This window comes from Grammomys surdaster, unplaced genomic scaffold, assembly GCF_004785775.1.
Source record: "Grammomys surdaster isolate TR1022 unplaced genomic scaffold, NIH_TR_1.0 134, whole genome shotgun sequence".
Classification (NCBI taxonomy): Eukaryota; Metazoa; Chordata; class Mammalia; order Rodentia; family Muridae; genus Grammomys; species Grammomys surdaster.
Window position 1 is genome coordinate 1,497,011 of NW_021604592.1, and position 27,302 is coordinate 1,524,312.

At 36.5% G+C, this 27,302-nt stretch overlaps 1 protein-coding gene and 1 pseudogene across 1 annotated transcript in view; both read left to right on the forward strand.

Moving 5' to 3' along the window:
• Positions 1 to 27,302, forward strand: part of Kcnd2 (potassium voltage-gated channel subfamily D member 2) — a 479,008-nt gene that overhangs the window by 63,446 nt on the left and 388,260 nt on the right. The gene's annotated exons all lie outside the window — the stretch shown is intronic.
• LOC114617097 lies at positions 22,670 to 23,076 on the forward strand (annotated as a pseudogene).

Here is a 27,302-nt window from a genome sequence, read left to right on the forward strand (position 1 = left end):
CTGTTGCCAGGAAAGCACAAGATAAACATTTCTTTAATTTAAAAAATTTCAAAAATTCCATCTGATTCATTTGTGAGGATTGTTCAATCAAAACTAATAAAAACCATTAAGATGAAGACATGTCCAATGTATTGTAGAATTTACTTGAAGACGTGATAGATACCTTACTTGACAACATCTATAAGGACTGTGTGTGGTGTTTGTGTGTGTGTGTGTGTGTGTGTGTGTGTGTGTATGTGTGTGCGTGCATGTGCGTTGGTACTGAAAATTGAACCCAGGGCTTAGAATTGCTAGGAGAATCTTCTTTGCTTGGCTCTTGATCAGCCCAATATTGGTATAAATCAATACATGTTATATCAATAGCTATGGTTCTCCTACTATTCATCCTGCCTTCACATTTCCTGTCTTCTAGTCTTGAGGCTATCTATAGATGGTCAGTTGTGACATTTAAGTCCAATGTACTACTGCTCATACTTTCCTGCTTAGGATATTTTAGTTTTGAGTTTTTCTAAGTACCATGACATTTTACCTTGAACCTTGCTCTACAAGTTCTTCCTTGTAAAATGGTTCTTGAAGTAGATTTCATGCTATTTCCTGTGTGTGCTAGTGTAGAGATAGAGTTGGTGACTGTTATTTTTCAATAAAGAATGAATAAATAATCGCTATTAAATATTTGAGTTCTACATTTAAATTTTAAAAAACAAACAAACTTTCTTTTTCTGGACTCATTAAATTTATGCACTTTTCTTCAGATAGAGTGTGTTTCTGATTGTCTGAGTCAGTGCTTACAGATTAAAGGATAAAGACAAGTTTTCCCTGAGATATGAAGATACAGTTAATAAGTGTAGGCTGGATGGAGGGATATTAAACATTTCATGTAGGTGGACATGAGGATGAGACTGATGAGGAAAGCGAGATATGTGATTTAGAATAATTTGTGAAGAGCAATTTTCGTGAACAGGAAAACAAAAGAACCTAAGGACCTATTTCCTCTCCAGCCAGATTATTGTCTGTAGTGCAAAACTGTTGATGTCACAAATTTAATTGGCATATTTTCCATTTTCCTTTTTTCCCTTGTGGTACTTCTGTGACAAACAAAGTAAAGAGTAAGCAGAGAATAATAATAAGATTTTTTTTTCTTATACACATTTTACCACACTATGTGATATAAGCCATACATTAAAAGAGGTATTTTAGTTATTTTGAAACTAGCAATTGTATGCTATTTTTTTGCTTAGGAATCCCAATGGAATTCATTTTATTTATTTGACTTTGCAAGTAGGTAATGTAAAAGAAAAGTGATATTGTGAAATAATTCTCATGCTGGTAGTAACCTTTGAAATTCAAATTTGGGAATCATTTTTAAAATCTCCTATTCAAGAAAATATCATCAAACCTAATGTGTACAATAAAATGCTGATGCATTGTACATGTGGTCCAGCGTAAAATACTGTCAAGTCTTTCCCCATACTCATCAACAGTCCTGGGTTCTGATGGTGAATAGGTTTCTTATTTTGATTTCACCTACACTTCTGTAGCAGTAAAGTTGGGGTTTAATGGTCAGTTACAAGTGAATTACCTTCCTATTCTAAAATGAAACTGCCATAACTACTACTGTCAGAGCCAATAGATTAATAGTCATATATGTTCCTCAGTGCATATGAGTGTACATGTACAGGAAGTGTACATGCAGTGAACAAGTAACACAAGGGTGAGAAGCGCTTGCAGGCAACTTAGCCAAAGGTTTTCAGCCTATGAAAGTTTTAATGAAGTCAGCTTATTGTTTTGAAAACAAACTTTGTTTTTCCTAAGATTGCTGAGTACTTGTCCCTTCTGAGCGATGTTTCTAAGACACTGTGTTCTTTTGAAGTTATAAAAGTTTTTATTGAACCACACAGAAGAAAGTCTATTTGAACATGGTATGCCGACATGCTGAATCAAAAGTGTCAAGCTGTTTTACATTTCAGAGTTTCAGAATAATAAAGATTGTCCTTTTATCTATTAAATATAACATCTTTACATGGGAGAGTCTTGATAAGATAGATCTTTAGAAATCTGAAGGGCCTAATGATATCACTTGAGGCCTTAGAGTCTGTTATTCATGACTGCTCTGCTCTCCTTAGGCGTCTTCATTATCAGCATTTTATTGTCTACTGTGGTCTTATTACTTTGTTAGCCATTGCTTCTACAGGGTAATATACAGAGCAGAAGTTCAAAACAATTAAAGAATAAAAAATTCTTCCCAGGCCGAGTTGGAGTGTGGGGATTTTGTCTTCATGCCTTTCTGATTAGAGGGAGTGGAAAAGCAAAGCTTTTGTAAAGCATGCAATCAGTCTTTGAATTGTTTTGAGATAGAAACTTTTAATGCCTTATCTTATCTAAACTTTGTTCATACCTGCTCTATTATCTTCAACTTTCAAGTGAGTTTTCAGGAATTCGAGTTCGTGTGCTTTATGCTTAGTTACAGAATGATCTGTTTCATTCCTTTTATAATCACCACTTTCTGCTTTGCTGGTATCTCCTGCTCTGATTTTATCAAACTCATCGCTTAATAGTGAGATGTGTGTTTTAAAATGTGTCCTCTATATTTCACCTTGGTAGATAGCTTATTCAGCAATAGGCTTGCTATATAAATGCGAAGACTTGAGTTGGATCCCTAGAACCCATGTAAGAGAAGCTGTGTAGAGGCAGATGGTAGAAAATATAAATTGTGGTGATATGGGCACGTTGTACTTATTTAAAGGCATGTCACAAAAGAGTGGCTATGTAGAGCAATGAGAAGAGGGCAAAGGCCAGGATTCTAGGAAACTGCAGCATTAAATCCTCTAAAAGAGGAGAAACAGTATTCCAGACCAAATGGAGCAAAGATACAAGTGTCAGGAAATCAAGAGAAATACTTATTGTTTGGTAAGTTATTTATGATAGGAGTTAAAAAGTGACCTCTGGGGTTAGCATTTTAGAGGTCATTGGTGAACCTGACAAATGTAGTTTTGGAATAATGACCAGGAGACAAGCCTGAATTCAGAGAATATCAAAGATATAAGGATTGAAATTTGTGTTACTCAGCATAGCATGATGTCTCTAATTAGAAAATTAAATAGTTACAACAGTAAGATGATACAGAGTTACAACTAGTCAGTAAATTGGTGTTTAAAGAAGGATTAATTTTGATATGAGATATAAATAGCATCTTGTTGGCTTTGATGATACCTAAGACTCCAAAATGAAAAAATGATGAAGATAAGAAGGGATATTTACAATGGAAGATTCTTGAATAGATGCTGAAAGCTTGTGGTCATGAACAGGGAGATTTTGGAGAAGTAAATCCTATTTATCTCAAAAAATATGTAAATGAGCAAAGGTACCACTGTGGCTTGACACATGTGACTGCAATTTTCTGAATTATCTCTGAAAAGTGTTATCAGTAGGAATAAAAGTAGAGCTGTTGACTACAAACTACTTGGATGAGTGCTTCAAGCTTAAATAGAATGGAGAAAGTATGACTTGTCCCCTTGCCTGTGACAGAATGTATGTCTTAGTGAAGTATAGCAACTTCATGAATGTTTAGGAGTCCTCGAATAGTTGCTTAATTAGATTTAAAGTGAGGCTATTCAGTCATGTGTTCCCCTTTGTAAATTTTCAATAGTTATTGAGAAGGTTGACAGTTAGGTTTAAGCAGGATCATAATTTTGCATAGCAAAAAGGCAGAAGGGCATTGAATAATCTATAGGATCATTAGATTAAAAGGACCAGTAGAAATAAATCCTCAATAGAGTTGACATCTTACAGCAAATGAGCTTCGTAGAAGGGTGATGATGGTTAGAGAACTGGATATGTAAAGCACAGGATATAGGTGTTTGAGCCTTATTGATAATTTTTAAGTCTGTAAAGAAATGACCTTATGTTGATTGGCTCAGCTAAAGTGGGTAATAAGATGTTTAGAGACAAAAAAAAAGTATCAAGAAAGAGCTAGGTTTACTAAGGATCACATTTTTATACATTGAAATTTTCGATAATTAGGTCATAAGTTATGTAGAGAGAGTGACAGTTTAAACAGGGGCTAAAATAGTTGAGAATTAAGTAGAGTTAATTGCAAGATCACAAAGTGGCTGTAGAAATGAATGTAATGAGATACAGAATTTAATAATAGGAGTTTGAAAATTAGGATTTACAGAGAGGAAGGAAGGAGACTGGCTCAGAAATGATCCCAACAGAGGAAGTGGCCATCTGTCAGAGTGGCCTCTAAGTAGCAGGACCATTGTTTATGAGAGTCGCAAATATTATTATGCCTTTCATAATGTAGGAACTTATTCAATAAAGATCACTGCTTTGTCCATGTGTGGCTATGTATAGTAGGGAAGTACTTCATACATATATGCAGTGAACATTTAGGTTGTGCAAACCTTTAGAGAGAATTGTTCAAATTAATACAGACAGATAAGGAGGAATGTGGGAACCCTTTATTACACTACAGTTTGTGAATTAAGTTCTTCACTAGAGTTTTCCCTCCCTGACATTGCTTAAAAATAATTCGTAAAGTTGCTGTGATGGCTTAGTAAGATGAGGTGAAGTATTTGACATAGAAATGATCATTCAATTGATGTTAGTTTCTTCTCTCAAAGTAGAGATTCAATTACTAAATGTATTTATAGGGCTCTGTAACAAAGGCAGACATCTGATGCAAAACATTTCTATTTTTGTCATTGATTCATGATTCATGAATGCATTCCTATACCAGTTGTGTGTTATTTCCATGACTAGAGATTCTGTTCCTGAACATGTAGATATTTTCTTCTTTAGTTTTGGCTTGATGTTGTTTCTTACAATACAAAGAAAACCTTGACATTATCTCTCTTTTATATGGTATATACAAAAGTGTATTTTAACTTCTGCTGAACATTTTAAAAAGTTAAAATATAATTAGCAATATCCTGGGTAGTCTATAAAAACATGGTATTATTGCTTATATATTCCATAAGTGACATAATGCATATGATTGACTGAGTATGTCAATCACAAAATATATTTTATATTAAACTATACCAAGATTGAATGAGTGTTACAAAGTAATTTGTAATAGAGATAAATTGAAAATAATTAATGTTTTTAACCTGATTATGTGACCAATGACAAGAATAAAAATAAAGAAAAGAAAAACCAAAAAAGAAAACAGCAGTATAAAAGTAATGTTTCAGGTTGAAGGCTTAGCAGCAGTCTATATGGTCACAGAGCCACCTAGGTACTCTGTTCTTCCTCTAGGATCTTTGTGCCTTGTGTAATCTTTGTCATGTGGCCAGTAGAATAGTACAAAGAAACTGCATGAGTGATTGATTACAAAACATTTCAGACAAGTTTCAAAATATTGAACACAGTATGTGCCCACATGCTGTGAGCTAGAGATAATCAGGTGTCCCATCTAGAGGCAAAGGAAGCTGGGAAATACTAAAATAGAAAATGTCATCTTATGGACCAGCTAGCCAATGTATTCCAGAATGGAAGTATAACTAGAAGCCAACTTAGAAGTAACAGAGGTGCAGTAATGCTGTTAGAATACAGAGAATAGGTAGATGATTCTGAACAATGGGCTTTAAGATAGTCAACAGTGCTTTAAACCTGGTGCATCTTCAATTTAGCCTTGAAAGAAACATAGAGTTTTGTTACAAAAGCATTTCCTACATTTCTTCTAACGGAGAACAAGTAATAGCAAGAATAAGAATGAGGCTGTAGAATATTCCACTAGCAGAATTTGTTTGAAGGGGATTTCAACTTTAAGTGTTCACCATAGGATCCCAATGTATAAAGAAAAATAATTGAATACTAGATTAATCAATTGGGTGAATGCTTGGAAATTGTGTTTAAGTTATGCTATATTTTAAATGAGGCTAATATACTTAATCATATTTACCATTAATGTTTATTATGTCTTAGTTCTCTTCTTATTGTGACCAAATACCCGTGAAGAAGCAATTTGAGGGAGGAAAGGTTTATTCTATATTACTGTTCAAGGGGCCATATAATTTAATTGTGAGAAAAGCATGCAGCAGGAGCAGAAGCCTGGTAAGTCACATCAGGATGCATAAACAGGAAGTGTGGCTGTGATTTCTTTTATCTATCTATCTATCTATCTATCTATCTATCTATCTATCTATTTATCTATCTATCATCTACCTATCATTGATCTCTCCATCTATTACCTACTTGTCTGCTTATCACCCCAAACCATGTTCCAAGTAATACAATTGCTCCAGCAAAGTTTTACCTTCTAAAGAAGTGATTTTTAACCTGTGGGTCATAACTCTCCGGGGTCATGTATGAGATATACTGCATATCACATATTTGTAGTACAATGCATATATTACAGTTATGAGAATCTTGAATGGCTGAGAAGCTCTTAAAGAAATGTTCAATGTCCTCAGTCATCAGGGAAATGTAAATCAAACAACTATGATGTTCCATCTTACACCCAACAGAATGGCTAATATCAAAAACTTGATAGCACATACTATCAATGATGTGGAGGAATGGGAATAATCCTCCATTGCTGGTGGGAGTGCAAACTTGTACAACCAATTTAGAAATCAATTTGGAGTATTCTCAGAAATCTAGAAATAGTTCTACCTCAAGACCAAGCTATACCACTCCTGAGTATATAGCCAAAAGATGCTTCAACATCTGTCAGAGATAGTGTATTTTGACTTACAGTTACAGAAAGAGGAGAGGCCATCACAGTGGTTCAGAGGAATGGCAGGAAGTGACAGCATGGAAGCAGGATTAAGAAGCTGAGAGATTGCATCTTTAATCACAAGCTGAATGCACAGAGCTAACTGGTAGTGATGCAAGGCTTTGAATTCCCAAACACTACCTCTAGTGAGGTACTTCCTCCACTGAGGTGGCACCTCTCCATAGTCTGCAAACAGCATCATCACGTAACGTCTTAGTTAGGGTTTTATTGCTATGAAGAGATACCATGACCATGGCAACTTTTACAGAAGAAAACATTTAATTGGAGCTGGCTTTCAGTTCCACAGTTTAGTTCATTATTATCATTTCAGAAAGCATGGGGCCAACAAGCAGACATTGCACTAGAGAATAACCTGAGAGTTCTACATTGGGATTCGCAGGTGACAGAAAGTATGACACTAGGCCTGGTTTCTGAAACCCCAAAGCCTACTCCAAGTGACACACCTCCTCCAACATGGCCTCACCTACGTGATATTCCACCAAGGCTATATCTCCCAATAACATCACTCCCTACGAACCTTTGGGGAGCATTTTCAGTCAAACCACCACAACTGGGAACCAAGCATTCAAGTCAAATAATTAACAAAGAGATCACAGTTCCCTTTGAATATAAATCTTTATGTGTGCTTTATAATTTTTGATGTTGAAGAGTTTTAATACCATTTTCAGTTGTCTTAACTATTTCAACTAAAATGCTTATATATTATACAGAAAACTTATATTAACTGTACTGTCTAATTACTCTTCAAGAAAGCATATTTAGATACAGTTTTACAAAGACTGTATCTGATGTGATACACAGAATTGCAAATACATTAGAAAACGTCATGGGCACAGAACAGAATTAGACCACGTAAAGAGGAGAAGAGCTTAAAGTGCAGCGTGGAGAGCCCAGGTGCTAAAGTCTCTTCTGCAATGCAGGGAAGCTTATTCCTGGAACAAATAAGGAAAACTAAGGAGAACAGTCTTGAAGCAACACCTTCATATTTAGCCTCATATTGCATATTCACATATTTAATCATATCTCACTTCCTTTCAAAATAGACTTGAGGTCTTATGTGACAAGATGATGTTATAGTAGTATAGCCTCAAGGATAATGGTGGGGCTTAGTGACAGAATCACATCTGGATCCCTGTAGATCACTAACAGCGAGTAAACAGACTTAGGACAAACTTAGCATTTGGCAGCTTAGACATTAGGTTACAAGGAAAGATGCCTAACTTACTCTATTTAGTACTAAGAAGGGAAGCATGGATCTTTACATGTTTTTTTAATTCTATTATTTTATTTTAGTGTATTTGTGTGTGTGTGTGTGTGTGTGTGTACATATGTGTGTATGTGTGTATGTCAGGTATGTGTGCATGCATGCTGCAGAACACATGTGGAGGTCAAAAGCCAACTTGAAGTTGTCAGTCTTCTCCTTCTACCACGTGAATTCCAGAGAAAGTAGTTTGCTCTTCACGCTGACTGAAAGTAACCTTACAAGCTGATCTACCTTGCTGGCTCGGGTCTTTAGTTTTGGTTCTTCTTCAGAGATGTCAAAAGTATCCCCTCTCCAGAAAAAAGACTTCGGGATGGGTATGGCCCCCATGTCTCACTGGACAACGACAGGGGGACTGGAGCCACTACAAGGTCCCCATCAATTACTGGACGTCAGGCTTCTATCCCCACCTTAGCAAGATTAGATTCACCACAGCCCGTCTATACTTAGAGAAGGGAGGAGATGTCAGGGGCATCCCTGCTTATACACTGAAGGCCTAAAATCAGTCATAGGCCTAAAATCAGCAATAGGCCTGTCATACATGTATACTAACACCAAGTCTTGTGTCTCTGTGGATAAACACTGAAACAGATGGCTATAAGCTACTGTAAACAGGCAGTTTTTGTGACAGTTTACCAGCCTGAGTAGTCATAGGCCTTGTAAATAGGTAGCCTTGGCAGATAATACCAACTTAGATAAGGACAAGTGAATCATAGGCAGAGTCAGAGCAACCTGTCCCCTGAACCCTCACCCAGCCGATACCCTGTTCTGAAAGATATCTGTATTCCCCCTGAACACCCATGCTCCAGTATCATCCCCTGCCCCACGTCCTGCCTTTTGTGTTTATAACCCCTGTGTGAATGAGTATAAATTACAATTTGAAAACAAATAAATAAATTTTATATATATATATAATTTCTTTGGCAGTTGTTTAGAAACTGTTACAAGACTTTATCTCAAATTCATCCCAAAAAAGAACTGTGCTTCCAAGCGTTGACTGTGTCTGTTGAATGATACATGGGTAAGGAAAATGCTTAGTACCCTTAAGAAGCTTATTGTGAATATCAACTTAGTCAGGTAATAAGTACAGCCAATGGGACTTTGGAGAACCAAGCAAAGGACCAAGTAATGTACACATCTAGCACAGGTCAAAAGCAAACTGAGCAGAACTTTCAATCAGATCTGAAAGAACAAAAAAACCATTATGCACAGTTTCATGTAGACATTTGAGTAGTCCTTTGGAGTGCCTCAAAACAGGTGCCTAAACTTTAGGACTGTTTTGATGAAAATAGTTAAGATGTGAGACATGAATAGTTGAAAGGAGCTAAACTGTATTCAAACATAATTGATCACACTGTGTTCACCTGGTGAGATGCATGCCTAACATGCAAGTAGTGAGTGGGAAGTACTCCCAGAAAAGTGTTATTCTGTTTCATTTAATGGTGTTAAAATATATGTAGTATAAAGTTGACCACTTTAAACACCTTGAGTTTATATTTTAATATTCGATATATATCTGATGCAACCAAACTAAGAACTTATCTGCTCTGTGCTTCAGAATCTTTGTACCCATTGCAAAACTCATCACATCTACCCTGACCTCATTCCCAATAAATTATGGTTTCACTTTCTTTTCTAGGTTTCAGATAAGTAGACTGATTTATTTCAATTGGCATAGGCAATACTGCAGCATAGATTTCCCTCTATTTTAAGGGAGAAATGTACTACTACAAACACACGTGCATATATATATATATATATATATATATATATATATATATACACACACACACACACACACACACACACACATACACAGACACGTTTTTCATACATTTGAGCACCATAAAATTGCACCTACATACATTGAGGTAGAACATGTCTTGAACTTTCCATCATTCTGATACAAATCTAGGAGAAGAAATCTTGCTTCACTGGAGCAATTCCAGTATTTTTTTTTAAACTAGCAGCTATCATGCTGCTCCTTTGGTACAGGAGCCTTACCACTGCATCTCTTGTATGTAGTCTTCTACTCCCCACCACCACTTGAAATGTCACTGTATGATATTACCCATAGGAATGAATGCAACACCATCATAGTTCTCAGTCATTGTATTTTCTTAAGGGTGTGTAGTATTGACCATCTTTTTGTAGGATTGCTAGCCACTTCTCTTTCATTTTAGGTGTGATCTATTTAAATTTGAAAAGCCATAGGGTTATTTGAAATGCTTTCTTTTGTCAATTCCTGGAAGTTCTTTATTGATACTGGTCATTAATTCCTTATCCATTGCAAGTATTTTATTCTGTTATATGACCTGCTCTTGTAACCCATGGATTGAATCTTATGTTGAAAGAAAATTCAGTAGTTGAAATTCATGGTATCAGAAACAGAAGTCTTTGTTCTGGGAGAAAATGGGAATATGTTACTATTTATACTCATTTCTATTTTAAAGCATCAGTTATGAACACTCATCTTGATAGTTCCACCACATATTATGGAGCCTCACGGCATAGTGAAAGTGTGAAGATTTATCTTTTTCCCTAAATAAAAGGAAAGCGCATCTTTATGCAAAATTATTTAAGTAGCTTCTTAAAACTGTTTTTTTTTTCCTTTTCTCCTCTTCTAGCCTCAGAATTTGTCAGTGTCCTGTACTTCCTATTAGGTAATCTAGCACACTGTTTAGATGAGAAATGTGATAAAATATTCATTTAAATTTTCCACTGCTATTCAGGAAAAAATAAAGAATAGTAACCGTGGCATTTTAATAGTGTCCAATAAGTACCACTTTGTTCTTGTCTTAGGAGAGGGGAAGGTTCTGGGTCTTTTTTTTTTTTCCCACATGTTCCTGTCTATCCCAAGAATCAGAGTGGTTCAGTCAACCTGGACAAGATACACTTGCTGGTTGAGTTTTACAGAGCATATTTCTTCAAGCAGTACTATAACAATGTTTACCCTGACTGCTAAACCTGATCTTCACACTGTTCTGAATAAGTTGCTTTCCGTAGCACTTAAGTTAGAAAATGTTAGGTTGGTTTCATGATATACATAATCTGTGACTCTGACCAATAGCTTTACTCTTTTTTTGTCTATGAAATCATATTTCCACCTGTAATCAGTATGTTTAGCCCTTGGTACTGCACAATTCTAAACACGATCCAGGCTGTGTATGAGAAGCTATGATCTCAGACAGCCATTATTCTGTGTGTCGACACTCTGCCTACAGTCTGTGTTACCTAGAGATAGCATCTGTGTAGAAAGGCTGTGCAACCTAAAGTAGAAAGCTCTCATATCTTATAATGAAATGTATTTTTGCCAGATACAAATTGTCTGTATCCGTTATGTCCTTGTAATATGCAATCACGAGGTGTGTTGCTCATAAACAACAGGCATGTGTTCATCTCAACTTGGGAAGCAAAATATCTGAGATCCGTTTACCATCATGGCTGGGTTCTGGTTAGGGTTCTTTGCTGAGTTGTACGTTGTTGACTTGGCATTCTTCATTCACATGGTGTTAAAAAAAATGAGAATTTGCAAGAGTCACTTTAAACGGACAATAATTTCATTTAGAGAAGCCTCAGTTTCATGACATAACTTATTCCCAGAGAATTTATCACTTCATACCACCATTTACAGATTGGAATTCAATATTTGAATTTTGCTTTCTGGAGGGACAGAGTATTAAACAGAGCATAATATTCTCTATTTTACTTCTACTATGATGAAAGTATTTTTAACATGTTCCACAAACCACCCTTAACAGAATAAAATGATTATTATAGATTTATCTAGTTTTTCTGAGCTGATAGAGGCAGAACTTGTGCTAATGATAATTCTCATAAGAGGCCTTTCATTGAGAAGTTCAAGGGAAGATTCCTAACCATATTATTAAAAACATTTATGGTAATTAGTTTTCAAATAACATTAAAAACTGATGAAGCTGTCAAATTAGAACCACGCAAAGTGGGCTCATGAGCCATGATGGAATTATTATACACTAGACAAAGGTAAATCATACCTGAGGTAGGAGTGCTGGCTACTGCTGCTCACACAAATGAGATAAGAAGCAGTTTCTTTTATGGGAAGGGTGGTGTCAGCAGCCTGTGGTAGGACATGATTGAAACATAACCTTTAAGATTCATTGTTAATAAATGCATTGTGAATCTATGGTTCTTGCTAACAAAGGACTCTAAAATCACAAAGAAAGCCATTACCTCTCACCCCTATACTTTTCATGATGAAAGATATACTTAATCAAATTCCATCCTTTGTAATTTAGAAATATAAGATATGTGTCTGTGGGTGCACATGTTCATGTGTGTGTACATGCATGGATGTCTATAAACATGCACACGCATGTGTTTCCATGTATTTTGAGTCTAGAGGTCAATGGTATCTTTTTAACTACTGTCCACCTTGTTGCTTGATTAGGGTCTCTCCCTGAACCTTGATTTTTCAGATTAAGCATATTGGAGTAGAAAGCTCTAAGGTTCCTTTTCTCTTTGTCTCAAGAACTGATATTATACACATTGGGCACATGTATGTACACACAAAACTTTATTACTGTCAAGTTAGTTGCTGAGAAGTCTATCTTCTTTTTTAAAAAAAAAATTGGATATTTTGTGTATTTACATTTCAAATGTTATCTCCTTTCCTGGTTCCCCTTCTGTAACCCCTCTGTACTTTGCCCCCTCCCCCTGCTTCTATGAAGGTGCTTCCCCACCCATTCACCCATCCTCTCCCACTTCCTTGCCCTTGCATTCCCCTACACTGGGGCATTGAGCCTTCATAGGACCAGACAAGGGCAACCTCTGCTACATATGCAGCTGGAGCCATGGGTCCCTTCACGTGTACTCTTTGGTTGGTGGTTTAGACCCTGGGAACCATGGGTCCCTTCACGTGCACTCTTTGGTTGGTGGTTTAGACCCTGGGAGCTCTGGGGGGTCTACTTGAGTCTCTTAATATGTCACCTCATGCTTTGCTTTGTAGGGTACATTTGATTTGGATTATTTTATTAGAGTTAGTTGCAACTATGCAGATGCTCCCAGAGGCTGATCCTTTCTCAAGGAACATCCCAATCAAGAAAGAAGTTCTAAGGAAGCTTTATTAAAAGTATCGTGTCAGTTAAATCATTCCCCTGGCTTCTCTTGGAGTAGCTATTTTAAGCCAGGTACGGTTGTAAATACTTTTCAAGCATCACTGAATTATACATAGAAGATCTATGGCCCCCTTAGACTTACAGTTTTATTATTTATCAGCCACAGTGTTATTTTACTCTCTGTTTCAGTGTCCTTCATGATAGCTATCAAAAGATGCATGCAAAGGTAATAATGTTTACTGCTTATTTTATGTACTTCCATTTTAGCTTCTTTATTAGTACAATGACTAGATATATAAATATTTTATACGTATACTCACTATATATTAAATAAATTTGTCTATGTAAGGGATAAAGATTTTAGTAAGTTTATAGGACATAAATAAGGTTCTTCAGAACTTGCAGGTATATAGGATGACATCATTTTACGAGAGAACTTTATCAGTGTTATCAATGTAAAAATGACTACATCATTAAAGATTTCATCTGTTGCCCTTTTAATTCAGATAATCTAAGTGCTGCTTTCAAGATTATAGGCATCATTTTTATTGAATGAATATAGTTCCTTTTCTCAACTAGTTTATTTTATTAAATTGCAAAATTCTATGCTAATACAATGTTAAGAATGCAGGTGTTCACCTTCATAACTCAGAAGTATGAAAAGTTAGGCTTTTTGTAACAGCATTAATTTCCCTAGATTTCTGTGCCTTATAATAAAGTGCACTTCGAGAACACCAACGAGCAATCCGGGAATTATCTATAATCAGTGTTGGACAGGTTAATGTGACTGAGAGAATCTAAACTCTCATATTCTCTGATCTGTTTTTAAATTTACAGACGTCCAGAGCAGTAAGGGAAGCATGTTGTACTTAATTTCCAGATTTTTATAAAGGAGACAAGAGTAGATCATAAAGATGAAAATGTTGATAATGATTATTTTAGAATGATGACGACTTCACCAGAAAACTTAAAGTCAAATCTGTGAATTTTTAATCAACATGCTTGATTTCAAAATGTTTAAACTGGTAGCACATTCGTGTTATTTCTATCTCAGCTTTTAGTCTGGTTCAACATAAGGAAAAAATTCTGTTCCTGGGATGATCTGTGACTAAACACCTGCTAACAGCCACTGAATGTAAAATCAATGGCAAACACCCAAACTCTTCTTCCAAGGAAACATCTAGTTTGAAAAAAATGCTGATATAAGCAATATATAGACTGGTGGGCTAGATGTAAACATGAGGTCACTTGCAAACTGTAACAGCCAAGTGACAGCTGAAAGAAAAATCTGTCTTAATCTCAGATATCCCTTTGTGCTTTTGTACAAAGATTCAAATTGTATTAGGGAAAAAGAAATACTCTGCTATTATTGATTGTATTAAATTCATCTTCCACTAAAGGTTTTGTAAAATTATTATCTTCATAAACATGTATATTTTTACTTTAGATAAGACATGTGTTTATGGACTATAATTTTATATTATAATTAATCTAATATACAAACATAACTTAGATTGAATATTATACTATGTATAGCGTAGTATACAATATGTAACACACGCTTGACGACTTAATACATATGACATGTATCTTAAAAATTGTTAGATCAGAGAATGCATACATCTATATAGAAAGACACACACACACACACACATACACACACACACAATCCAATGTTTATGATTGCAGACCCAAACTCCCTAGCAGATCCAGCACACACAGCACAGGTGCATGTGGTAGAACTAAAACCATGATTTACTGATTTTATTTATTGGTTCTTGTTCAGAGGTCTGGTGCTTGGGTTTAGAGTTATAAGTTTTATGTTATTTATTTTTGGAGTTCAGATAAATGTGGACCTGGTTAGCAGTTCCCTTCGTTGTGGAATTTGACATGTCCCCAAAATGACCATGGTGAAAAATATTTCTGCTGCAGCCTTCTCTGAACCCTGCCAACTCCTGGTGCTGCATGCTCTTCTGCCTTCCCTATAGCAGTTAAGAACAGAGTTACAGCTGCATTTGAGACTTTGAAATACACAGGAACCCTTTTTTTTCCTATAAGTAAGCATAGTAGTCCTTATAATCATGTGTATTGAGTGAATTTCTTTTTTTTTTTTTGATGTTTCAAATTTATAATTGTAGAACTGAAGTACTGACTTTCTTTTTTTTTCCATTTTTTTTCTTGACATCTTTTTTTTTATTTTTTTTTATTGGATGTTTTATTTACATTTCCTATGTTGTCCCCTTACCCCATCCCCCACCCACCCAGGAACCCCCAATCCCCTCACCCCTCCTCCTTCTTCTCTGTGGATGTAACCTTTATCTACCCCCCCACTCCCACGTCCCCACCCTCAAAATTCCCACCCCCTGGGTCATCCAGCCTTCATGAGGTCAAGGTTCTCTTCTTCCACCTATGCCCAGCAGGGCCCTCCACTCTTACATATTCAACTGAAGTGCTGGATCCCTCCCTAAGTGCTCCCAGGCTGGTGGTTTAGACCCTGGGAGCTGTGGTTGGTTGGTATTGTTGCTCTCCTCGTGGTGCTGCAAATCCTTTCAGCTCTCCTTCAGTCTTCACTCTAACTCCTCTATTGAGAACCCCATGATCAGTTCAATGGCTAGTTGTGACCATCTGCCTCTGAGTATGTCAGACTCTTGAAGACCTCTGAGGAGATATCCATATCAGGTTCTTATCAGCATGCACATCCTGACTTCCACATCAGCCTCTACCTTTGGTGATTGCACATGGGATAGATACTCAGGTGGAGTGGTCTTGAAACGGCCCCTCCTTCAGTTTCTGTCCCTCACTTTGTCTCCATATTTGCTCCCTTGAGTAATTTGTTGCTCCTTCTAAGAAGGACCGAATCACCCCCACTTGGTCTTCCTTCTTTATGGGCTTCATGTGGCCTGTGAGTTGCATCTTGGGCATTTCAAGGTTCTAGGCTAATATCCAATAATCAGTGAGTGAATACCATGTGTGTTCTTTTGTGATTGGCTTATGCTACCTTACTTTTCCTAAAGCCCATGGATGCTTAAAAAAATGCTTTTAAAAGTGGAATTAGAGTTTTCTACAATCTGGAAGCATTATATTACAAGGTTAAAACTCCTATAAAGTTAGCTTGTTGCTAGTATAGTAGTTTATAGGAGTAAGATAATTATAGAGACTAATAGTGATTGTGATATACATTTGAGTCTTCCACATTATAGTAAAACTAAGTCACATATAGATAATTAGGAAAAAATTCTCATTCGTTATTTGGTAATTTTTAAGTATCAACTATATTCCAGTAGTTGTACCTTGGACATTGAAAAAATAAAGTAAACTCCACAGATTTATACCCAACCTTCCACTGAATGCATAACTTACCTGTAATAATTTATAGTATAAAGGAAGTCATTCATGAGGTATATGTAAATATGCTATCCTATGTGTAACTCTTGAAAAAATATACCTATACAGGTGGTCCTGGAACCAGTCTTCTCCCAAGGCAAACTGCATTAGCTAAAATTCCTGTCTCTTTCTATCTGTGAAGAGATGTGTTAGAGAATATTTACAATCACATTGGGGGTATTTGAGAAGGTAGTTGACATCTTAAGATTTCAATATGTGTATTCATACATGAATTCATCTCAGAATGATTCTATGAAATATTTTATACAACCTTAACCTTTATAGACTATTTATTTATCTATACATTTATTTATTTATTTATATTTATCATTTTAAAAGACAAAAAAAGACAAAAAGACATTTATCATTTTCCTAGCCTAGCTTGAAAAGTCTAAGAATGTACCCCAACTGGCAGTAACAGAAGAAGGCACAGTGCCTATGACTGTGTGGTACAGCCTGAGTCACTATTTAGCTTTGTGTCCACTGCTTTCTAAGATCTCAGTCATAGTAGGATGAAATGATGGATGAAAGGATGCCGCGAGAATAAACCAATTATTGATAACATCAGATAGAATCGAATTTAGTTGTTTGGGAGAAAGAAAAATACAGCTACCTCCTAAGTCTATGGCTCGACTGAGTTGTATGTTGATGAGCACAAAGACAGGACCTAAGGTAACAGTTTGGAGTGAAAAGGTTATGCTATGAAGGCTTTGTGCTTGGAGGACTTCCATTACACAAGTAGCCATGCAGGTGCAGAGCTTTCAAATGTGCACTGAATACTGAAGTAGTAATTAACGTATGTTCTACAGAACCCCAGGTTTCTTAGAGACAGTTGTAGAGAATTCACAAAGGCAAAGTATTTAAGTGACATTCCAATACATCATTTGTCCTTTTCATTGTTTCGATGTTTGCATTAATAATGAGAAGCAACATAGGTAAGACGCCTTAAACAATAAACCATTTTGCCAAGAAGTGACAATAAACTATATTTCTCCTCGTGTATTCAATGATTATAAATTAGAAACCTGATTTTAAAAAATGAAGGGACAGAAGTTGCTTATCTTTTTAAATCTCAGACTTTGAACTTTTGAATATTTTAACACACACAAAGAAATTAATCACTGTCTCAGGGTAAAACTTTTCTGAGTAGATAGCTAGTGTAATTTCTCTATTGATGCAATAATATTTTGTTTTAAAAAGAAGAATTATGCCAAGTACTTCCATCATATTTAAGAACTGTTGTCGAGGTGAATGATGTGACCTGCTGGAACCAATTCTGTGAGTTTTGAAGCTTACAAATATGTAAACTTTTGCTATTATATATATATATATATATATATATATATATATATATATATATATATGTAAAATGAAAAATACTCAGGGTACTACTATTTTATGAATCTAATGCTAGATATTAAAAAGATCTAGCCAATGTACAATACAGAAGAATGGATTCATATCAAAGTATATAAAAAGTTAATGGTGTCGAACCAGATTCCAGCCTATAGCTACCCATTCCAGAAGGCTTTGCAAGAGCCTGATAAATATAGAGATGGATGCTTGCATCCAACCTTTGGACTGAGCACATGATTCCCATGGAGGAGCTAGAGAAAGGACTGAAGGAGCTGAAGGGGTTTGCAACCCCATAGGAAGAACAATAATATCAACCAACCAGACCCCCCAGATCTCCCAGGGACTAAACCACCAACCAAAGAGTAGACATGGATAGACCTATGGCTCCAACCACATATGTAGCAGAGGGTGGCCTTGCTGGGCATCAAACAGGAGAGGCCCTTGGTATTGTCAAGGCTTGATGCCCTAGTGTAAGGGAATACCAAGGCAGGGAGGCAGGAGTGTGTGGGTTGGTAAGCAGGGTGAGGGGAATGGGATAGGGGATTTTCAGAGGGGCAACCAGGAAAGGGGATAACATTTGAAATGTAAATAAAGAAAATATCTAATTAAAGAATTATTGAAAATAGAAAGAAACTGATCCTTTTGAGACATGATATACCATCAAGGAAGAATATCCGGTTATTTAAGCGTGATCAGAAAAGCATATCTCAGATTTTCCCTAGCCATTAAGGCTTATTTTAGATAACCGTCAGATACTTTGCATAGGAGATGCATTTTTCTAGAGCTCTAATAGGAGAGTCACATGGCTGAGCGTGACCTCACTTGACATAGGCCAACATGTTTTAAGTAAATAATCTTTTGTTTTCAGAAAATTTAACTAGAAATTCTGTAAGAAATACACATGAAAAAATATTTTATACACATTAAATTTTATCAACTGAAATAGTTGGGGCTGAGGAAATTGCTCAGTTTTTAGCAACACTTACTATCTTTGCAGAAGAACCAGGTTTGGTACCTGGCACTCACACTGGGCACCTCACAACTGCCTGTAACTCTAATTCCAGAGGTCCTAAGGCCCTCTTAAGGCTTCCAGGATGCTGATGATCATGGGCACACATCTATACACAGTCCCCCACACACATATACATAGAATAAAATAATTTAAAATTAAGATATACAACTATAATGCTCTGAAAACTCTGTGAAAATATATTTAAGTGAATAACATTAACACAGATTTTTTCAAGTGATAAAGATACCATCCAGTCAGTATCCTTGTTATCTTATTCATTCTTTCTCCACTGTGTCAGTCTGATGAGGCAGCCATTCTGTTTTGCCTCGCTTGCATTTTATGATGCTTTCTAATACACGTGTACATACTATTAGGAATCCGTGTCATCCAACTTTTAAGATTGTTTAATACCTAAGAGGAATGGAACATGATAAAAGTTTTAATTTATAATACATAAATATATGTTATCTATATATCTATGTAAATGTTCTATATTAACTCTAAATACTATGATCATTCTACAAATTTAAACAAAGCATTGTGTCTGATAATGTTTCATAGGACATTAAATCCCTTTTCTGTTTTTCTTACATTCTTAGAGTACAGAGCATATGAAGTATTGAAGGTTAGAAGCAAGAGCTCTGAGACACCAAATAACTCACGTAGATGAAGGAAGTTATTAGAAAGGACAAGCTAGCCTCTGTGAGAGTATGAATCCTGCAGTTCCAGTGTGCTGACCTTGAATAACGAAAGTCACCTAATTCTTTATGCAAACCTCACATGACTAATACTCTAATGGAAAACTTCCCAGATGCCTCAAGGTTCCAAAGCTGAAGTAATACCCTCCCTGGAAAGTATATAACCATAATATTCCCTACAAAGTCATGAAATAATGTGATCTCGTAAATACACCCTTAACGTCATATAAACTATAATTACACCACTGAGATTAGAGCCACTTTTCAGATAATAACATGTACTAGACCCTTTTTTTATAAACATAAAACATAAAGACCTTGTAATGTGAACTCTAAATCAAAGATTAATATTTTGAATGAGCACAAGTCATATAGTAGTGTATTGAGACAATAGATGGGAAATGAGATTATCATAAAGTTGAAATTGAATTGCTAGGGTTTAATCACAATCACCATTAGGGTACAGCAGTCTAGGTTTCCTTCATGGTTAGGACATATTATAATGTGGAATCCCTGGAAGCCACAGCCTGCTCATCTTAAAAATAAATACTGATACAAAAGAAGAAAACTAAGAAGGATTCCCATTTCATTGTCCAGTGAGGTTTTCTTTGCTTGCCTGATTTACTTAGCTTAGCATGGACTAAGGATGTAATACAGTACATAAATGCCTACTAACACCCTCATTCTCCTTGTAGATTCTTTGTTTGGAATATGCCATCTGGGGTAATCTCAAGTCCTGTGTGACTCTAGACATTTTCTTGTTATTTCTAGGCTGAATAGGTTTGTTGGGGGAGAAGGGAAGTAGAGTGCTTTTCCTGCAAAGTCAGTTTCAGACTGGCTGTGCTCCAGCACTGCTCTGCCCTACTTTTCTTTCCCCATCATAGACTGTTGATATCATCCACTCTGTCTATTCTATTAACTTCTTTCGCATCTCATGTAATACGTTTAACTCCTTTATAGATTTGTATTTTTGACTAATCTTTCTTCTTTATCCAATAGAACTGACAAACATGATCAGAGTAGAAAACGGTTATTAAACAAGTGTCACCAGAAATGGGAGATTCATACTTAATGTTCTCTCTCTACCTCAAATCATACCCAATGTCAAGTGTTGTTATTATCCAATTTTGAAATATTGTAGAACTGAAGTATACACAGTTATTAATTGAAGAAGCCATAATTCCAAATCAGGATTTATGAATAATTCAAGATCATTTTTTTCTCAATTCACTTTTCTGATTTTATACAAGTGGTTACATCTTCTTAAAGAACACTTTCCCCCTCTAACTATCTCCAGGATACTGGTTTAGTATTCATTCATAGATGCATGCATATAATTAACTTACATTGCTAAAGCAAATAACGCAGCGTTGGCTTTGTTTGAGAGTTAGATATTTGATTTCTTGTTTTTCAGAATACCCTCATCATGTAATGGAGAGAAAGCAAGTACTCTGTATAAATAAGCAGTGTGTTGCTTTGCCAAGGTTGTAATAACAAAGTAGCAGATAAAATTTAAAGGGAGAAAGAAAAGATTATTTCTCATCTTTAGAAGCTGTCAGTCCCAGGTCATTGTAGCAGCTGGAAGCTTTGGTTTTTCTACAGTACATTTTCCTCTCCTTGCTAACAGCAACAGGTGTGCACATTATGTGCCTTTGCTTACTTACTAGGGTGTAAGCTGCACTGGGTGGTGTCCCACCTGAACATAATTCATTCTTTAGTGTCCCTTCTCTTTAAATACAGTAACATTGTCGGTTAGTTTTCACATTTATTGGTGTAGATAGAACTCAGTCTAATCAATAACTAATAGTATGATCATTAATTCCAGTGAATTAAAAATATTTGGAGAATTAGATGATTCAGACTTCAGTACTACATAGGTGGAGACCATCCTGCTGTGTAGTTTCGAGAAAGGAGATATACATTAAAAGGGTTTGTGTTCAGGGAGATGCTAGGAAACTTGGACTTTGTCACAATAGTAGAATGGAGATTGACCTTGAGAAAAGAAACTGTCCATAGGAGTTAGATGTGATAATATGCATTATTAGTTTAGATGGTGATGGCCTGAAATTTCCTCTCAAAAAGAGATGTTAGGATGTGGCTTTGAGTTGAAAATATACCCATAGAAACGTCCTCCGGAGAAATTTTATCTCTTTAAACTTCATCACATAAATCTGCAAGAAGCAAGTATTTCATTCACTATGCCAGACATTGAGTAGTGGCGCGTGGTGTGTATAATAGACCCTGCATAGACTTCTGTTGACTATAGTAGTCAGAGTTATGCCACAGTATAGGTCAGATATTTTGAGAGAAACTCATTCATGACTTTTTGGAGCTCAGTCTTTCCTATTGTAGTTGTCGAGGAATGACTATGCCGTTATGATATTTGGCACTTTCCATAGTGGGAACAGATTGGGCTCTGTGTGCACCTTACCTTCTGACAGTTTTTAGAAAGATTTTATATCCTGTGCATAAATAGTTTCTTCAATTTCCTGCCAAGGAAGGTGCCCTTCTCTCTCTCTGTAACAACTCACATTCTGCGTATTACAAGTAATTAGGATAATATGTGGGAGTAAGGAAATGGCTTTATATTTGGCTGCTTCGTGGCCTTTGACCTTTTCAATTATTGTATGGCTCTACCACCAATAATTGAGGCCATGGAATAAGTGACATTCCTAGACTTTTCAGATGTTATGAGACTTCATTATGTTTCAAGGTCTTATATGTCTTTCAACAATTCTTAGTGCTTATAGTTTTTAAAAATACAAAATTATATATTTTGTATAATCAACAAGGCACACTTTCTCTCTCATTGGTCCCTTGTATTTTCATAAGTGGACTTATTAATATGAAGTAGAGAGATAAACTTTTAAGAATCTCTCTTAAATGATGAAATATTCTTAGTTTGGGAACATAAGTCTGCATCTTCCCAGCAGAATGTAAACACTTACGTAAACAGTGTTTCCTTTCATGAACAATGTATCTGTCTCCTAAGCCTCTAGATACAGAAGGAGATACTGATCCTTGAGAGGCACCAGTTCATCTTATCTTTACTATGAATAATGTCTGATAAGTATTGAAGCTTAAGAGTAAAGAGCCGCTCTTTCGAGTCTTGGCTCCAAGATGACCAAAAATAGAAGAAACAATGGTCGTGCCAAAAAGGGCCAGGGCCATGGCCATGTGCAGCCAATTTGCTACGTGCCCAAGGATAAGGCCATTAAGAAGTTTGTCATTCGGAACATTGTAGAAGCCGCTGCTGTCAGGGACATATCTGAAGCAAGCGTCTTCGATGCTTATGTCCTTCCCAAGCTCTATGTCAAGCTGCATTACTGCGTGAGCTGTGCCATTCATAGCAAGGTCGTCAGGAATAGATTCGGGAAGCCTGGAAGGACTGAACTCCCCCACCACGATTTAGACCTGCTGGCGCTGCACCACGACCCCCACCAAAGCCCATGTAAAGAGGTGGTTTCTTAAGAGCGAAAGGAAAGATGCTTTGGGAAAAATAAAACGGAAGTTCTACTTTGAAAAAAAAAAAAAGAGTAAAGAGCCATGTTTTCTATCAAGCTACTTTGTAATGATATCCATAAGGTATTTTTCGTTGTTGTTGTTTGGTTGGTTTTGTTTTGTTATGGTTGATGTTGTTGTTGTTAATTTACTCTTTTTTTATTTATTGACTTTATATACCATTCACTGCTCCCCTCCTGGTGACTTCCTCCCACAATCCTTTCTACATCTCCCATTCCCTTCTCCTCTGAGCAGGTAGGGCCTCCATGGGTATCCCACACTCACCCTGGTACTTCAAGTCTGTGTATCTAATTGCTTCCTTTCCTACTGGGGCCAGACAAGGCAGCCCAGCTAGTAGAACATATCCCACATACAGACAACAGCTTTTGAGATAGCCTCTGTTCCAGTTGTTTGGAACCTATATTATGGTCAAGCTACATATCTGCTACATGCTAGCAGGGAGGCCTAGGCCCAGCCCATGTATATTCTTTGGTTGGTGGTTGAGACTTAAAAGCCCAAGGGCCTAAGTTAGTTGACTCTGTTGGTCTTCCTGTGGAATTCCTATCCCCTTCAGGGCCAGCAATCCTGAAGCCTATTCTTCCACAACAGTTCCCAAGCTCCATCCACTGTTTGGCTATGAGTATCTGTATCTGTCTGAGTCGGCTGGTGGTTGGCAGAGCCTCTCAGAGGACAACATGCTCCTGTCTGCAAGTATCATAGAGTATCATTACTAGTGTTAGGGACTGGTGCTTGCCCATGGGATGGGTCTCAATTTGGACCAGTTATTGTGTGGTCATTCCCTCAGTCTATACCCTATCCCCCATGTCCGCATTTCTTATAGACAGGATAAACTTAGATTGAAAATTTTATAATGTTTTGAAACCAAGTTTATGGGAGCTTGTCTTTGATCTCTTATGTGCCCTTACTCTTACTGCATATATTGTAGTCTTAACATCATCTTCTTATTAAATCTTTGAACTCACAGCCTTGGAAAAAGTACCACCTTTGAAAGCTGCAAAAATTAATAGACTATAAATAACCTCTGCTTAAAGATTATGCCTTTGTGACATTGTTATTTTCTCTGCAACATTTGTTTTGAAAGTAGTCTGAATATCGTAAATACATTTTTAAATTAAGGATCTCACTTAGATAACTTTAAAAAAGTGATTCGCTCTCCTGTCTGCCGTCAATCCTTCCACATTCTCTCTTTATTGAAGTAAATATAATTTAATCCTTGCCTCTAAATTCTGATACTCATTTGATAAACATTTCACCATAAGCACAACAATATTAAAGATTTAAGTAAAGTTAAACAACAAGCAAGGCCCTTAGGGAAATGTAAAACCTTTGAATGGAAGTGACTAGCTATTGCTTCATCCAAGCCACAGAGAAATGATTAGTTTTTGTTTTGTTCATTTTTTAATACCTGATGAACCTATTATTATGTAAATAATGGGTTAGATTGTTGTTTTTAAACTTCCACAGGAAATATCATCTATCTTTGGCTGAATAAAATTAAGTTAAACTCAAATATTTATTTGTTATAGATAGACCTCACATCAGGATATGACACTGGTCCTTTACTGTGGCAAGTGAACTACTGTTTGTTTGAGGTCTTTAAACCAGTAAGGTGATGTCCAAACAGTCCTGTGAGTTTCTTCTCATTTTATCTATCATCTGTTTATCTATATCCCCATCCATCCATCATCTATCTATATATTCATCTATTTATTTATTGGATTTCATGGAAGAATTTATTTCTGGAAGGTGCAAGTTATTTTATAATCTACTGTAACATTTCCAAAGAGTCACTTAATGATTTTCTCTTAGACAAGCCTACTATGCCTAAGGGCCTGATTGGATAATATGACATTGGCTGAAGTGTTGTGGAACATTTTAGTGGCTGTTACCTGTATTTCTGTAGTTGTGCCTGCTTTTTCTTTTACTTTATTTTTACTGTTTATGAACAACACCAGAAACCTGTCTTTACTTTCCAACATTTCAGTCCTAAGGTATCTTGCTGCATGGGAGGTGGGGCAGTTTCTTTTTCATCCCTACATTTAGAAATGAAACATATGTATATTCTCAGATCATATAAATCAAATTGTCCCCGTGCTTATAAAGAAAATTTGAAAATGACATCAATTTGAAGGTGCAAAGGCTGGCAAGAAGGTGATATGGCACCAGAGGGAAAGGAGGTTGCATGGTAAACACGCTTCATGAAAGAAGACTACAGAAGGCCTCTGAGTAGCAGAAATGTGAAGGCAGCGTGTTTGCAAGCAGCCTCGCAGGTCTGGTGCACTGGCTGGCTATAATCTCCATTGATCCCTCTTTGCTCCATTAATGTAATGGGAGAACCTGGCTGAAAGTAAGTTTCAAAGTGGGTTCTAATTCTATTTAAAGACTGTAACGCAGCTGACTAATTACCTCACAAAGTCTAGGCTATTTCTGTACTGCCAGAACTGAAGAGAGGGGTTCACATCTCCTTGTCGGTCTCTTGCCTTTGTAGATCCTGTAAAGATCATGGCCTTGTGCAGATTTCCTAATGACACTGAAAGAAGATAAAAAAAATTATGAATGTATCAATAGCTTAACATTTTATGTAACTATAGACTATAATTAAAGCTACCCAATATACTGGGCTTAGAGGCTTAATTTCTCCTCGATCATTCCTAAGTTATAAACTCACAATCGAATTGGTGCTTAAGAAAGTGTGTCCATAAAATTCTCAGAAGCTATTATTATTATTTACAAAATAGAGCTATTTCAGACCTCTCTCTCAGTGTGTGTGTGTGTGGGGGGGTATTTTTTGCATACTCTGCAGAGCCATTTCTGTGTAGCCTGACCATACTCATTTACATTTAAAAGTTAGGAGTTTTTCTGTTTGAAATCCAAGACTGTCTTACTGATGACATGTTCTTTTCTGCTTGCAGTTTGACAATTCATAGTCCTGTTTATCTTGAGGTTAACTGGAGGTCTCAAAACACTGCTAATTGGCAAAGGAAGCAAAAGAGAAAGTTTTGTTCTCAAGACCAGGGAAATGGTGACTTTATGGTAAATGTCTGGAGCTTAATTATATTTACAAATAAAAATATGTAAATGAAACATACAAATTATAACCAAAGCAGGAAGCCAGCTAAGAGGCAGGGACCCCGCAGGCTCACAGGCCCCCTGGTTCTCACTCCAGCTCTGTAATAACGGGAGAACTGACCTTTGGAAAGTCATTTGTTCTTCCCGGGCTGTGCTTCTTATAAGATGAAATAAGAGCTTTCCGTGAATTCGGCCTGAGGTTCCGAAAAATCTGTAAGTCTACCTCATAGAGTACATATGACAGCTTCCTATCAGAGTCATGAGTGTATTTCATCTGAGGAAATCACACAGTGTTTTAAGATTTCTATTGAGTATTATTATAGGTCAGACCAAGTCTAAGCATAGCTAAAGCAGGACAAACAGGAAATAGTAAATTATTGATCAGGAAGTATATTGAGAAATTACTGGGGTTAGGGGTGAGGAGAAGATGACAGGAAGATAGAACTTGTTTTGTTTGTTTGTATGGGTTTTTCTTTTTGTAGTTTTATTAAATTATTTTGTTTATTTACATTCTGATCCCCCCTCAGAGTTCTTTATCTCTAATAGAAATCTAATTATCTATGCATAAAACTGAATCTTCAGTCTTTCTCCCCAAATCTCTCTTAACTATATCCTTTTACAGAATTAGCAGAAATCCTTCTTAAATTTTAAGCTCATTGCTCAGTGATCTATGTTTTTTTTTGTTAAAATACTGTGTATGTCCTGGAGGCTTAGTAGGTGCAGAGCTAGCATGGTACATGAAAGGCCCTGGGTTCTAGCCTCAACATGTCCTAAAATGAATGATGGCGGTATACAGTGGTGGAAGCTGGAGGAGGAGGGCTTCAGAATCAGGATCGACCTCAGCTAGAGGCCTACCTGGGCTACACTGTACCTTGTGACAAACAATGAAAGTTATATTGTCCCTCTCAAGGGAACAATGTATTGGTGGTTAACTGCTAAACAGTAGGTCTCTTTCCCCAGCATACACGTCAGGTGGGTCATTACTGCTTATAACTGACTGTGGCACCAGAATTCAGTGTCGTTTCCTAAACTCTGCTGGCAGCTACACACATGTCCACATATATAAACACTGAAAACACACACACACACACACACACACACACACACACACACACAGAGAGAGAGAGAGAGAGAGAGAGAGAGAGAGAGAGAGAGAGAGAGA